Here is a 13,501-nt window from a genome sequence, read left to right as displayed (position 1 = left end):
ATATATATATATATATATATATATATATATATATATATATATATATGTATATTACTATGTCTGCTGCTGCTTTTGGAGCCTGACAAGATAAAGTGAAACCTGAGTGACTCTGGGAGATATATTTTCTTCATATAATAATTGGCTGGACTAATTGTTAATGACTGAGCAAGACTCTAGTAATGTGTCAGTGTTTGGATTTTGATTTGTTATGTTCTATCTACTGCCATACTATGGTAGGTTTATAACACTGAAATTGCTAATAAGGTTATCATACTGATGTTGATGTTCAAATGTGTTGGTAGTTTGGGTTAAAGCCTCCCCAGGATGTAATATTGATGAAAAATGACTGGAATGAGAAAGAACAGGATTTATCTAATTGTCAGCTAGTTTCTATGTTAGATAGTTATGTTTATCATAGATACAAATAATGATAAATCAAGGAGTGGCTTTATAGGGTGAATCAGTTATTTCTTAAACTATCCCTCTCCTACACTGGCTACACTAAATATTATGTATATTTTAAAAGATATTATTACTTTGTCTGGCTTATCAGTGCTATACTATAGATGCCTGGAATGGGGTTGGAGATTGTGAAAGAGAGCCTTGGACAAAGGCCAAGAGATAGTTTCTTTGTGTAATAAAGAATTTGACCTTCCCTAAAGAGAAGTCTGGTCTTTGCCCTTGGCTTCTAGGAGGTAAATATGTTAAATATGATAGAAGTGGTTTTGTTTACCACCATAAACAAAATGGGGCTAACCATTCCAGATCTTGGGGGAAGGAAGCAGTGGCCAACCCAACAACTTTTTTATATTATTTATTTTATTTTTTTTTTATTTATATATGAAATTTATTGTCAAATTGGTTTCCATACAACACCCAGTGCTCATCCCAAAAGGTGCCCTCCTCAATACCCATCACCCACCCTCTCCTCCCTCCCACCCCCCATCAACCCTCAGTTTGCTCTCAGTTCTCAACAGTCTCTTATGCTTTGGCTCTCTCCCACTCTAACCTCTTTTTTTTTTTTTCCTTCCCCTCCCCCATGGGTTCCTGTTAAGTTTCTCAGGATCCACATAAGAGTGAAACCATATGGTATCTGTCTTTCTCTGTATGGCTTATTTCACTTAGCATCACACTCTCCAGTTCCATCCATGTTGCTACAAAGGGCCATATTTCATTTTTTCTCATTGCCACGTAGTATTCCATAGTGTATATAAACCACAATTTCTTTATCCATTCATCAGTTGATGGACATTTAGGCTCTTTCCATAATTTGGCTATTGTTGAGAGTGCTGCTATGAACATTGGGGTACAAGTGCCCCTATGCATCAGTACTCCTGTGTCCCTTGGATAAATTCCTAGCAGTGCTATTGCTGGGTCATAGGGTAGGTCTATTTTTAATTTTCTGAGGAACCTCCACACTGCTTTCCAGAGCGGCTGCACCAATTTGCATTCCCACCAACAGTGCAAGAGGGTTCCCCCAACAACTTTTTTAAAGCTTATTTATTTACTTGAGAGAGAGAGAGTGAGCTGGGTCAGGGCAGAGAGAGAGAGATCCCAAGTAGACTCCACACTGCCAGTGTGGAGCCCAGTGTGGGGCTGGAACTCACAAACTGCGACATCATGACCTGAGCCAACATTTAGAGTCAGACCCTTAACCGACTGAGCCACCCAGATGCCCCTACACACCCAACAGTCTTAAAGTGGGGGTTGACCATACCAAGTAGACCAACAATGTGACTTCAGGAAGGAATTTTGGGTCATGCGGTATCAGTCCATCTGGAGACTTAGTTCAACCATGTGGGCAATCAATCTATCAATCAATCAATCATGCCTCCCTAATGAAGCCCCAGTAAAACCCTAGACACTAACTCAGGTGCACTTTCCTGTTGACAACACTCTATGTGTTTTTTCATACATTGATGTTGAGAGAGTAATGTGTATTGATTCCATGAAGAGAGGACACTGGGAACTGTATTTAGAAATGTCCTGGACTTCACTCTATGTGCTTCTTCCCTTGGCTAATTTCAATCTATATCCTTTCCCTGTAATAAACTGCAGCCATTAGTGTAATAGCTTTCGATGAGTTATGTGAGTCTCCTGAGTGAATTATCAAACTGTGGGTGTTTGGGGAACCAAATTTTGCTATTGGCGTAAGAAGTAAAGTAAGTCTTGGGATGGCTGTGTCCTCAAACTTTGCAGTTTTACTAACTCTAGGTACCCTGTTACCACTAATAACAGTAGTTTGCTTGTTTACTTTTGTATTTGCAAGGGAGATAATTTGAGTTATTTGTATATTTTCTTTTACATAGATCCTTTTCAGCATCTCTATGAGGGAAGATGTTTTTACCTTTTGTGTTTTGTAACTTAAACAGGTGATAGATGTACAGTGACAATAATTGTGGGGTAAGTCAGATGTTAAAATAAACTTCAAATGTAAGTTTCTTGAGTATAGAACCAAACTGTTCCCTCAAATCACTCCTACCTCTGCATTGTTTGCACTGTTTGCACATATGTTGATGTCTTTTCCTTTCAAAAAAACAGTGAAATATTGCAAAAGTGTTCTATTTCCTAGTGTGTAATCTCTTTACATGATTGGTACAAAGATCTTAATTGAGGTCTCAGGGTTTTTTTTTTTTTTATTATATTTAACCAACTATACTTGTCAGAATTATAATGTACGATTAGTCTAAGTTATTAGGAAAAAAGGAAGCCAAATAGGAGAAATAAATTCTCTGCCAGTAGCACTTTTAGACTTAGGTTCTTCTGCAGCTAACACCTTTTATCATCCCTTTGTTTAGAGATAGTCTGACAGGACTTACTCTGAAGTTCTATCCAGAAAAAAAGCATTCCTTTGCAAAAGAGCCTGAAATTTTTCTCAAATGCTTTTAATATTACTTTAATCATCATGGTAATAAGATTTTAAAAAAAGAATGAATTAAAAGAAATACTTTTACTAGCTTCCTGTGTTTGATTGATGAATATCATTTAACCCTGCCAGTGACAGACAAAATGCCTTCTCTTTTTCTGATTTTGAAGTTTCTAATCATTTTCAATGTTTATTTATTTAGAACAAGTGGTATCTATGAAAAATCTTCATGAAAATATATTTACTGTATTAATTTGATGGTAAATGTAGACTCATTTTTTTTCTTGCTATGTAGACCATCCCATTATTACCTAGCTGTGTATGCTTTGCTGTCCAGACAATAGACAGCGGTTATGGTCAGATTTAATGCAACTCATGAGAGTGATATAGATTTATGAGACTTTATGGAGAAGTTTGGGCCTTAAAACATCCTTAGTTAAAACCTGTTCTTTTCTTGGTGTGTTTATTCTTTAAAGAAGCTGGGGGCAGAGGAGAATAAAGTCCATGACAGACTCACTTGGGGAGCTATTTTATTATTCATAGGACCCATGCATTCTTTTCTCTCACATCCTTGGCAACACTTTGTCTAAATAGTATTTGTGCAAATGTGGGTTTTATTTGAATCTTTAAAATTCATGAACATTTTTCTATATATATGAAGCCTACAAAGTTAATTAATTCATAAGACATTTGCTTTTTACCTTTAGTTACCGTAATAATTCTACCTGGTATGATTATACTTTGTAACCTGCTTATACCTGTCTGCAGTAGCATAGAGTTGTAGCAACTTAATGACATTTTAAAAACTTTCTTATCTTTAGTGTACACAGTAAAAATGAATAAGTGGCAACCAAGAGAATCTGAGAAACAATAGCATCCATTAATTATAGGACTATTCAAGAGGAAGAAACAGGAAACCAGCAACAAATAAGCTTAATAGCAAGAAACCAGAAGATAGAGAATACAGCACTAAGAAGCTAGAATGAAAAATGAGACTCCATTGAGCCCTGGTGACATAAACCACTCTGCATTTAATTGATAGATCGCAGGACTTAGCCAGATAGGTAAGCCTTCCAGGCTTCTAGGCTTCTTTCCAATTCTGCACCTGAGGAAGCTGAAAAGCCTTTATTTTAATAGCTTAGTAAATGATAGTTGTCTGGTATCTTAGGTTCACAGGAGAGAGTTGCTATGGAGCTAAAAAGGATTATAATGGCACCCTAGATGAGGTTGGGGCTTACACAGTTACCCGAGGAGCTGGTTATGAGTCTGCCCTACAGGGATGAGCTGCAGAGAAGTCTTTAAATAAGATCCAAGTGAAATCAGATATGATCAGATTTAACTAAAACCGAAGAGAAATTTTGAGCAATCTTTGGCTGTGTAGCACATTCTTTGACCTCAAAAACATTAGAAAATATATTGTATATTCATTGACTCATGTATATGCCATTTGTGTGTGTGTATATATATATGTATATATATGTATATATATGTATATATATTGTATGTGTATATATATGTATATATATATTGTATATGTATATATATGTATGTGTATATATGTATGTGTATATATATATGTATGTGTATATATACATATATATATATATGTTGAAACTCCAATTTAGGCTGATATTTCAAAATGGGGAAAATTATTACTGAATACACTATGTGGTTTGTGCACACTTTCTAAAAATAAAGGACACAAATTCTAATTCCAGGAGTTGCTATTATATCTATAGTTGAGATATCTACATCTATATCTGTATATATATATTTAAAATTTTTTTAATGTTTATTAATTTGAGAGAGAGACAGAGAGCAAGCAGGGGAGGCACAGAGGGAGAGGGAGACACAGAATCCGAAGCAGGCTCCAGGCTCTGAGCTGCCAGCACAGAGCCCGACGCGGGGCTCAAACCCACAGACCGCGAGATCATGACCTAAGCCGAAGTCAGTCACTCAACCAACTGAGCCACCCAGGTGCCCCTATCTGTGTATATTTTTAAGTCTATTCGCTTTTTGGAATATTAGATTTTAAACATTATGACATGTTTGTGGCAAGAAAACATTTATTTAGGCCAGAACTTAAGATAGAAACATATAATTCACTGAGAATTAAAAGTATATAATATATTGGAACATAATTTATACTTGTACTAATTGCTAGAGAGTCACTGGTCGACACACCTGGCTGTCACAAGCAGACTTGAGCATTTTCCCTGTCTCGTGATTTAAGGGTCTGGCTCGACATTTGTAGTGACACAGGGAAGCAGGAACTTAGGCTTCAGGACAGAGATACCTGATGGGGTGGGAGAGGTTTTAAGAAAACTAAGTCAACTGCCAGAGCGAAGAGGCATAGGCTAATGAGGAAACACTGTTCAGAGATTTCAACATTCCCTGGGTTTTTCCAAGTTAGAAATGGCAAGATAGGGGTGAGAACCAGGCTGAAGAAGTGTATTTCAACAGATGGGAGGCAGAAGAGGGTTGCGAATGACAAGAATTCTTTCTTTTAGTGAAGTCTAACCAGGCTCCTCTGAGCCCTTTCTCCATTAGCCCTCAACCTTGCCCTTTAAAGACTTGAATGAAACACTTGTAGTTTCTAATAGGCTGCATTCATTCAGAGGATAACCCAAGCTCTCCTTAAGGAGCCTGCTTGAGAAAACTCAGGGCTGCCAAAAGAATTGACTATTTGTTCCAGCTTATACTTAAAGATAGGGCCCCTCTCTCAGTCTCCCTGGATTCTAAGAACCTAACTTCTATGAGTACTAGTTAACAAACCCAGGTGGCTTTCATATGGCCCATCATCCCCTCCATTCTACTGTTTGTAATTTCTCCCCTCTCCGACTCTACTGAGCCCCCACTCCCCTGCCCTGTTTCCTCCTTCTCTCTTTAAATGGCTTTAATCACCTCTGTACAAATCAAGTTGTGTTCAGTTCACACTGGAAACTTTTCCCTATTGCGGTAGTATATTACTAATTAAAATCTGCCCTCACTATTTGACGTAGTGTCTTCCTACGTTTATCTTTGACAGGGGAAAGAGGAAATTGTTCACTCAGTACTGGGGATCCTTATCCATATGTAATGGTGGCCTAGCCATCCAGCTCTCTGAGAGACGATGCTATCATCAGAAGGAGGTGGAGAGAGGGAACTAGTATCTTTTTGGTATCCCATGGCACTTTTTAGTACTGGGTTGAGTGCATAAAAATATATTTATTGGTGAGTTTAATCACAACATCAGCTTTATGAGAAAATAAGGCTCGGGGAGATTTAGAAATTTGCTGCAATTCAAATGGCCACTATCAGCTGGATTCTGACCTAGGTATGTCTGATGCCAAAAGTTATGCGTGCCTTTCTCCACACTATTTCTATAGATGGCAACCACACAAATTAGAGAAATTGCACGAGGGATAAGAAATTAAAACTAAAGTTGACTTATACAAATTGGAAAAGCCCAGAAGGAAAAGAAAGGACCTGGACACCCAAGGTGAGACAGGAGCTCAATTAGCAGGTCTGGGGCAGCTTCTTGAAGTTGAAAGACTTCAACTTCAAGGTATAGGAAGCATCATGGAGGTGGCTATTGGGATCTGGGGCTTTATATTGTTTATTTCTCTTATCAGGGCTCAGGGTTGGCTTCGAGAACAGGGAAGGGGGTGACTGTAGGGTTTGGTATCAGGAAGCTGGGTGAATACAGTCAGTGCTGTAAGAGTCTCTCAGATAAAGAGAGACTTATTACTTAAGGCATGTGAAAGTTATGTATAAGTGACTAGTCTACAGAGGACGCTTTTCAGTCATCAGTTCCAAGGAGTGATTCCAGTTCATAGATTAAAAGATCATATATTTTTGTGTATAGATAGCTACCAGCAATATATCATCTCCTTTGAATATTCTGGATGCGAAGATTTATGACTGCAACTGCTAACAAGCTACCACATATGAGTGGTTATATTGCAGATATAATGCTGTTGAGATAATGTTTTTGGGCTAAAATCTCCCCATTGATTTATTTTCCTCGTTTCTTTTTTATTATCAAATTGCTCAATAAACTTGCAATAGATTCTCAAACATGTGCTTCTAAAATTGTTAAAGAGTTTTGAGGAAATTTGAAATTGCTCAGGTGGAGAGAGGCCATTAAGTTGTCTTTTAACTTCATTAAGGCAAGGAAAAACCTGAATCTTCTAGCAAATGATTAGGGCCTTTTTGTTTGTTATGTTTTTATTTTAACTTTTGTTTCAGGCAACATTTATAGAAACTCTTGTCTCACCCTAAACCCACACCCTCAATGATATCATTTTTTAATTGCTTTCTGAAAACTTTATGAAAATAACTTTTTGAAGTGACTTTGCAGGACAGGGTTCTGGGGTCAGAGATTTAAGGAGCTGAATGAGGATGAAATACACTTGAATTGAAGTTGTTCCCATGGGCCCAGCAACATTTATTTATCTCTGGGCTGTATTCTCATGGCCAATTCTTTTTCCTTCCACTCAATAGTACCATTTGAGTTCTCAAAGAAAAAGCAGAATATGTGGTTGTATTAGTGAGAATCATACTTGTTCAGTCAGTCCAGGACAGTCCAGTTCCTAATGTCCAGTGGATGGCTGCTCAGGCAGACTCACATAGTGGAGCAGAAGATAGTGTGGCTACGTTTGCAACATGGTGACCTGTGATCCCACCAAGGGTGTGGACATATGCGTGTCTATAACAATGTGAGGGAGGGTGGAAAAATGACAAATAGCAATTCTTTAGAATCATCAGAATCAGATAAATTAAAAAGGCCCCTGGAATCTTTGTCTCCTCATACCCTTATCTCCTTGGTACAACCAACAACAGTTGCCTATAAATATAATTGCAATGAAAAACACTCAGGAGAGATGAATATTGTGACCATAAAATAATTATACTTTATGTAACCATAAAAATAGTTATATATATGTGTGTATATATATATATGTATGTATATAACTATTTTTATGGTTATATAAATATGATATCTATATAATTGATATATAAAATTATATAATTGTGTGTGTGTGTGTATATATATATATATTTTAATTTTTTTAGACAGACTGCATGTGCATGAGCAGGAGAGTGGGGCAGAGGGAGAGAGAAAGAGAGAGAAAGAGAATCTTAAGCAGGCTCCACTCTAACAGAGGGACATGACTCAGGGCTCAACCTACGACCCTGGGATCACAACCTGGGCCAAAATCAAGAGTCAGATGCTCAACCAACTGAGCCACCCAGACACCCCTGAAATTTTTATAGAAAAATTTTTAAAAAGCAAGAAAAAAGAGAAGACGGCAGATTTAATTATACAAAGTAAATCTTCATTTAATTTCTTGTTTATGTGTTGTACTTATTGGAAAAGGGGAGTGAAAAGTTTCACATAAGATTTGGTCAATATAATAGATGTGTAGGGCTTGCCCAGATTTTCCCCCAATTCTATCCTAACAGACAGACTCAATGTCCCTTTTTCCTTAGTCAGTGCTATGCTTAGTGAACACTGTTGAGTTAGATAAAATGCATGTGCCAGATACTTTCTGAGTGTTTCACCTGCAATATTTTCTTTCATGCACACAGCAACCTTTAGTGGTAAATACTAATAATACTCCCATTTAACAGATTAGAAAAAAATGAGGCCCAGAGAGAAAGCTAAGTTTCAGTAAAACAAATAAGAAACAGAATATGTATATACAGAGTAAGAGCTTGTGCTTTACCCATTAATGTGACACAGCCTCCCACTGGGTTTACTCTTCCCTAGCTGGAAGCAACTCTCCCTCCCCTGAACTCTATCTAAATTTCTCTTCTGCCTCTTAATACTTTGTATCCTCCATTAAGGTAATCTATGTGCACATTTTATGTCCTGACAGCAGGAATAACACCTCAATCATGTTTTTAACTCTTCTTCTGTCATCCACATGTCACTCATTCAACACTTGTTGAATGAATAATGAAGCATTTCATTTCATGAGAAAGTCTCTTTAAAAAAAAAAGTGGAAAAAGAAAATCACAGCAAAAGTCAAAGGCAATTCTTCAAAATGTCAAATAGTAAAATAATGCTGGCTCAGTTTATTTATATAAGACACCGTTTCCTTGAAAGAATATAATTAGATTTGACCAAAACATCGAAACCATGTGGATATTTCAGTTTTGGATGCACAAATGATAACATCAATCCTAACTGCTTAGATATTAGCTCAGGGAAAATGCTTTATAGTGCAGTGCAGTGTTTCCATGGAATGGTTAACAGTCTAGAAACCCTGAAATTATTGTTAATTTTCTTAGTGATATGGAAGGAAATATAAAAGTGATTGAAATGGAGATGATTGTTTCTAAAACCTGATAATTCTTGATATATGCCATAACTTTGGAAAACCCAGTTAAGACACATCTGTAAAGGAAATAGGCAAATGATGATTATTTATTTATTTATATTTTATCTATCTTCTTTCATATCCATCTGACCACATTATTATTATTATTATTATTATTATTATTATTATTATTATTTTAAATCCTAGTATTATTAACATACCATGTTATGTTAATTTCAGGTGTATAATATAGTGATTCAGCAATTCTATACATTACTCACTGTTCATCACAATAAAATGTACTCTTAATTCCCTGTACCTATTTCACTCATCCCCCCACCCACCGCCCATCTGGTATCACCAACGTCTCTCCTTTGTTCATTTGTTTTGTTTCTTAAATTCCACATATGAGTGATCTATATGAGCACTTTAGAAAAAGCCGTAAAAGCCAGAAAATTTAAGAAAGTCAAAATTACCTACAAATTGTAAGCATGTAAAACTGGTAAAATCCAAATAACATCTGCAGTTTGTTTTTATTTTTTATTTAATATAATTTATTCTCAAATTGTCTAACATACAGTGTGTAAAGTGTGCTTTTGGTTTTTGGGGTATATTCCCGTGGTTCATCACTTACATACATCACCCAGTGCTCCTCCCTAAAGGTGCCCTCCTCAATGCCTATCGTCCACTTTCCCCTCTCTCCCAACCCCCATCCACCCTTCAGTTTGTACTCTGCATTTAAGAATCTTTTATGGTTTGCCTCCATCCCTCTCTGTTTGTATTTTTTCCCCTTCCCTTCTCCCATGGTCTTCTGTTAAGTTTCTCAAGATCCACATATGTGTGAAAACATATGATATTTGTCCTTCTCTGACTGACTTACTTCACTCAACATAATACCTTCCATTTCTAGCTGCATTGCTGCAAATGGCATGATTTCATTCTTTCTCATTGCCAAGTAGTATTCCATTGTATATATGAACCACATGTTCTTTATCCATTCATCAGTTGATGGACATTTAGGCTCTTTCCATAATTTGGCTATTGTTGAAAGTGCTGCTATAAACATTGGGGTGCATGTGCCCCAATGCATCAGCACTCCTATATCCCTTGGATAAATTCCTAGTAGTGCTATTGCTGGGTTGTAGGGTAGTTCTATTTTTAATTTTTTGAGGAACCTCCACACTTTTCCAGAGCAGCTGCACCAGTTTGCATTCCCACCAACAGTGTGAGAAGGTTCCTGTTTATCCACATCCTCGCCAATATCTCTTGTTTCCTGTCTCTCTCTCTCTCTCTCTCTCTCTCTCTCTCTCTCTCTCTCTCATCTTAGCCACTCTGACCTGTGTGAGGTGGTATCTCAGTGTGGTTTTGATTTGTATTTCCTTGATGATGAGTGATGTTGAGCATCTTTTCATATGTCTGTTAGCCATCTGGATGTCTTCTTTGGAAAAGTGTCTATTCATGTCTTCTTCCCATTTCTTCACTGGATTATTTGTTTTTTAGGTGTTGAGTTTGGTAAGTCCTTTATAGATATTGGACACTAACCCTTTATCAGTATGTCATTTGCAAATCCTTTCCCATTCCATCAGTTGCCTTTTAGTTTTTTGATTGTTTCCTTTGGCGTGCAGAAGCTTTTTATCTTGATGAGGTCCCAATAGTACATTTTTGCTTTGAATTCCCTTGCCCTTGGAGATGTGTCGAGCAAGAAATTGCTGCGGCTAGGTCAAAGAGGTTTTTGCCTGCTTTCACTTCTAGGGTTTTGATGATTTCCTGTCTCATATTCAGGTCTTTCATCCATTTTGAGTTTATTTTTGTGTATGGTATAGGAAAGTGATCTAGTTTCATTCTTCTGCGTGTTGCTGTCCAGTTCTCCCAGCACCATTTGCTAAAGAGACTGTCTTTTTTCCATTGGATACTCTTTGCTGCTTTGTCAAAATTTAGTTGGCCGTACATTTGTGGGTCCAATTCTGGAGTCTTGATTCTATTCCTTTGGTCTATGTGTCTGTTTTTGTGCCAATACCATACTCTCTTGATGATTACATCTTTGTAGTAGAAGCTAAAGTCTGGGATTGTGATGCCTCCCACTTTGGTTTTCATCTTCAATATTACTTTGGCCATTCGGGGTCTTTTGTGGTTCCATACAAATGTTAGGATTGTTTGTTCTAGCTTTGAGAAGAATGCCAATTCAATTTTGATTGGGATTGTATTGAATGTGTAGATTGCTTTGGGTAGTATTGACATTTTAATAATATTTATTCTTCAAACCCATGAGCATGAAATGTTTTTCCATTTCTTTGTGTCTTCTTCAATTCCCTTCATAAGTTTTACATCTTTTACATCTTTGGTTAGGTTGATTCCTAGGTGTTTTATGGTTCTTGGTGCAATTGTAAATGGGATCAGTTTCTTGATTTCTCTTTCTGTTGCTTCATTATTGGTGTATAAAAATTCAACCAATTTCTGTACATTGTAACATCTGGAGTTTAATTAATAGTTTATGTCATTGTTAATCTCCTGGCTTTAAAAATATACTATGGTTATGTAATGTGTTTCATTGGAGAAAGTGGGGAGAAGGGGCACAGGGACTCTACTATTTTTGCAATTTCTTGTGAATCATAATTTCAAAATAAAAAGTCAAAAAATAAAATATGTTTACAATTCTATGACCCAGATATAAGAATTGTTAATATTTCAAAAGAGATTTTCAACACCTCTTTCTCAGAACTATGTGCATTTGAATAGAGTTCCAGAATCTCATTTTAAATATGTTTCTGTCTATCTAGTATCATCATCTATATGAGAATAAATAAATTTAAGATTTATGGTAAGAAATGTTGTGTAATAAAGAAAGTAGTGTTCAAATAATGAGTTGTTTATTTGTGTACAATAATAAGACTCTCTATGAAATGACCATCTTTATCAAATACTTCTCTTAAGTCTACATTTAATTCCCTCCCACTTTTAAAGGGCCTGATGCAAAGCTACCCCATTCTATGGGGAACATCCCTGGGGAAATGACAGGAGAGAAAAGGGGGAGCACAGTTTCCTGGTTGTTATTTATAATTCTGTATTGTCTCATGTGTCCCCAAGATGGTGTTATTTGTTCCTTCTGTTTTCTAAGAGCATGTTTGCAACTTTTTTAGTATAACTTTTTTCCTTTATTCAGGTTAATTATTGCAGCTGAATCTGTGAAATAAAGCATGCGTTTCTTACTGTTATATCCGTGCCTTATTTCTTTCTGCCTGTAAACCATAAGATGGTGGATGCAGAGAGTTGATTATGATTTGCTTACAGACGACTTCTTCCCTCCATTTTGTGTAAGCCAAAGAATTCAGTGTAATGGGTACAGAGAGGGATCATTGAGGAACTGAATTCTGTAACTCATTTTTTAAAGAAAAATAATATTGTTTTCTGGAGATTTTCAGGAGAAATATCTCCAATGGGACCTGGAGGGTCCCCTTTTTAAATATTTTTATCTGAAAAGATATGTCTGTTGTCCATAATTAAGGCATTCTAGGATCACCATTCCATTTCCTGTGGAATCACTGCCCTTCTGAACAGAGGAAGACTGAGTAACATTCATGTATCTTAGAAGTAACACTCACTAGCAGTCAGGGAGGCTGGACTCTGGGCATCGGGTATTTCAGGATCTGTAATGAAATCTAGACTTGTAAAGTGGCATTGAATCAAGGACTGTTGGATTTCACATATGGATGGAAGATGAGGATGGTAAACCTGGTAACTGAAGATAAGGAGCCCTTTCCTATTTTTTGTACTCAGCCTACATCTCCCTTATTAAATTTTTCACTAGCTGGGCTAGGCAAGAACTCAGATTTATATATATAATGAGCGTTTCTTGCATAACAGGTTCATACAATGAAAATTCATACTCACTGAACATTTATTAAAATGAAGTGACTGTATATCTCCTGTTGCAGTGAAGCACTAAAAAAATAGTTGGAAGTGTTGTCGCTGTCTCCTGCCAGCAGTGGTAGTATTTGGGCCGGGGTGAGAAAACATTGTTGGTTGAAAAAAAATCCATTTTTCTTGTTAAACCCCATTGTTCTGCACTCTCTAGGTAAATCTGGAACTAAGAAAAATCTTGTTCGTGGTGAGGGTTCTTTATGTGCAGTTTGGTATTTTTTATCACCAAGGTGTACTTTTTCTCTCTAAGATCAAACCTGAATTTTTGTCACTAAACTGTTTTTAGCAACAAGACGAAAGAAGATTTGAGATTTTTATGTGCAAATGATGGCATTACATTATACAAGACACTGATGCTGACTATGAAAGGCTTAAGTGATGTTTTTTGGAGCTCCTATTTCGGTTAAGG

This window comes from Herpailurus yagouaroundi, unplaced genomic scaffold (assembly GCF_014898765.1).
Source record: "Herpailurus yagouaroundi ecotype Mexico unplaced genomic scaffold, PumYag 140, whole genome shotgun sequence".
Classification (NCBI taxonomy): domain Eukaryota; kingdom Metazoa; phylum Chordata; class Mammalia; order Carnivora; family Felidae; genus Herpailurus; species Herpailurus yagouaroundi.
This window is presented reverse-complemented; position numbering follows the sequence as displayed.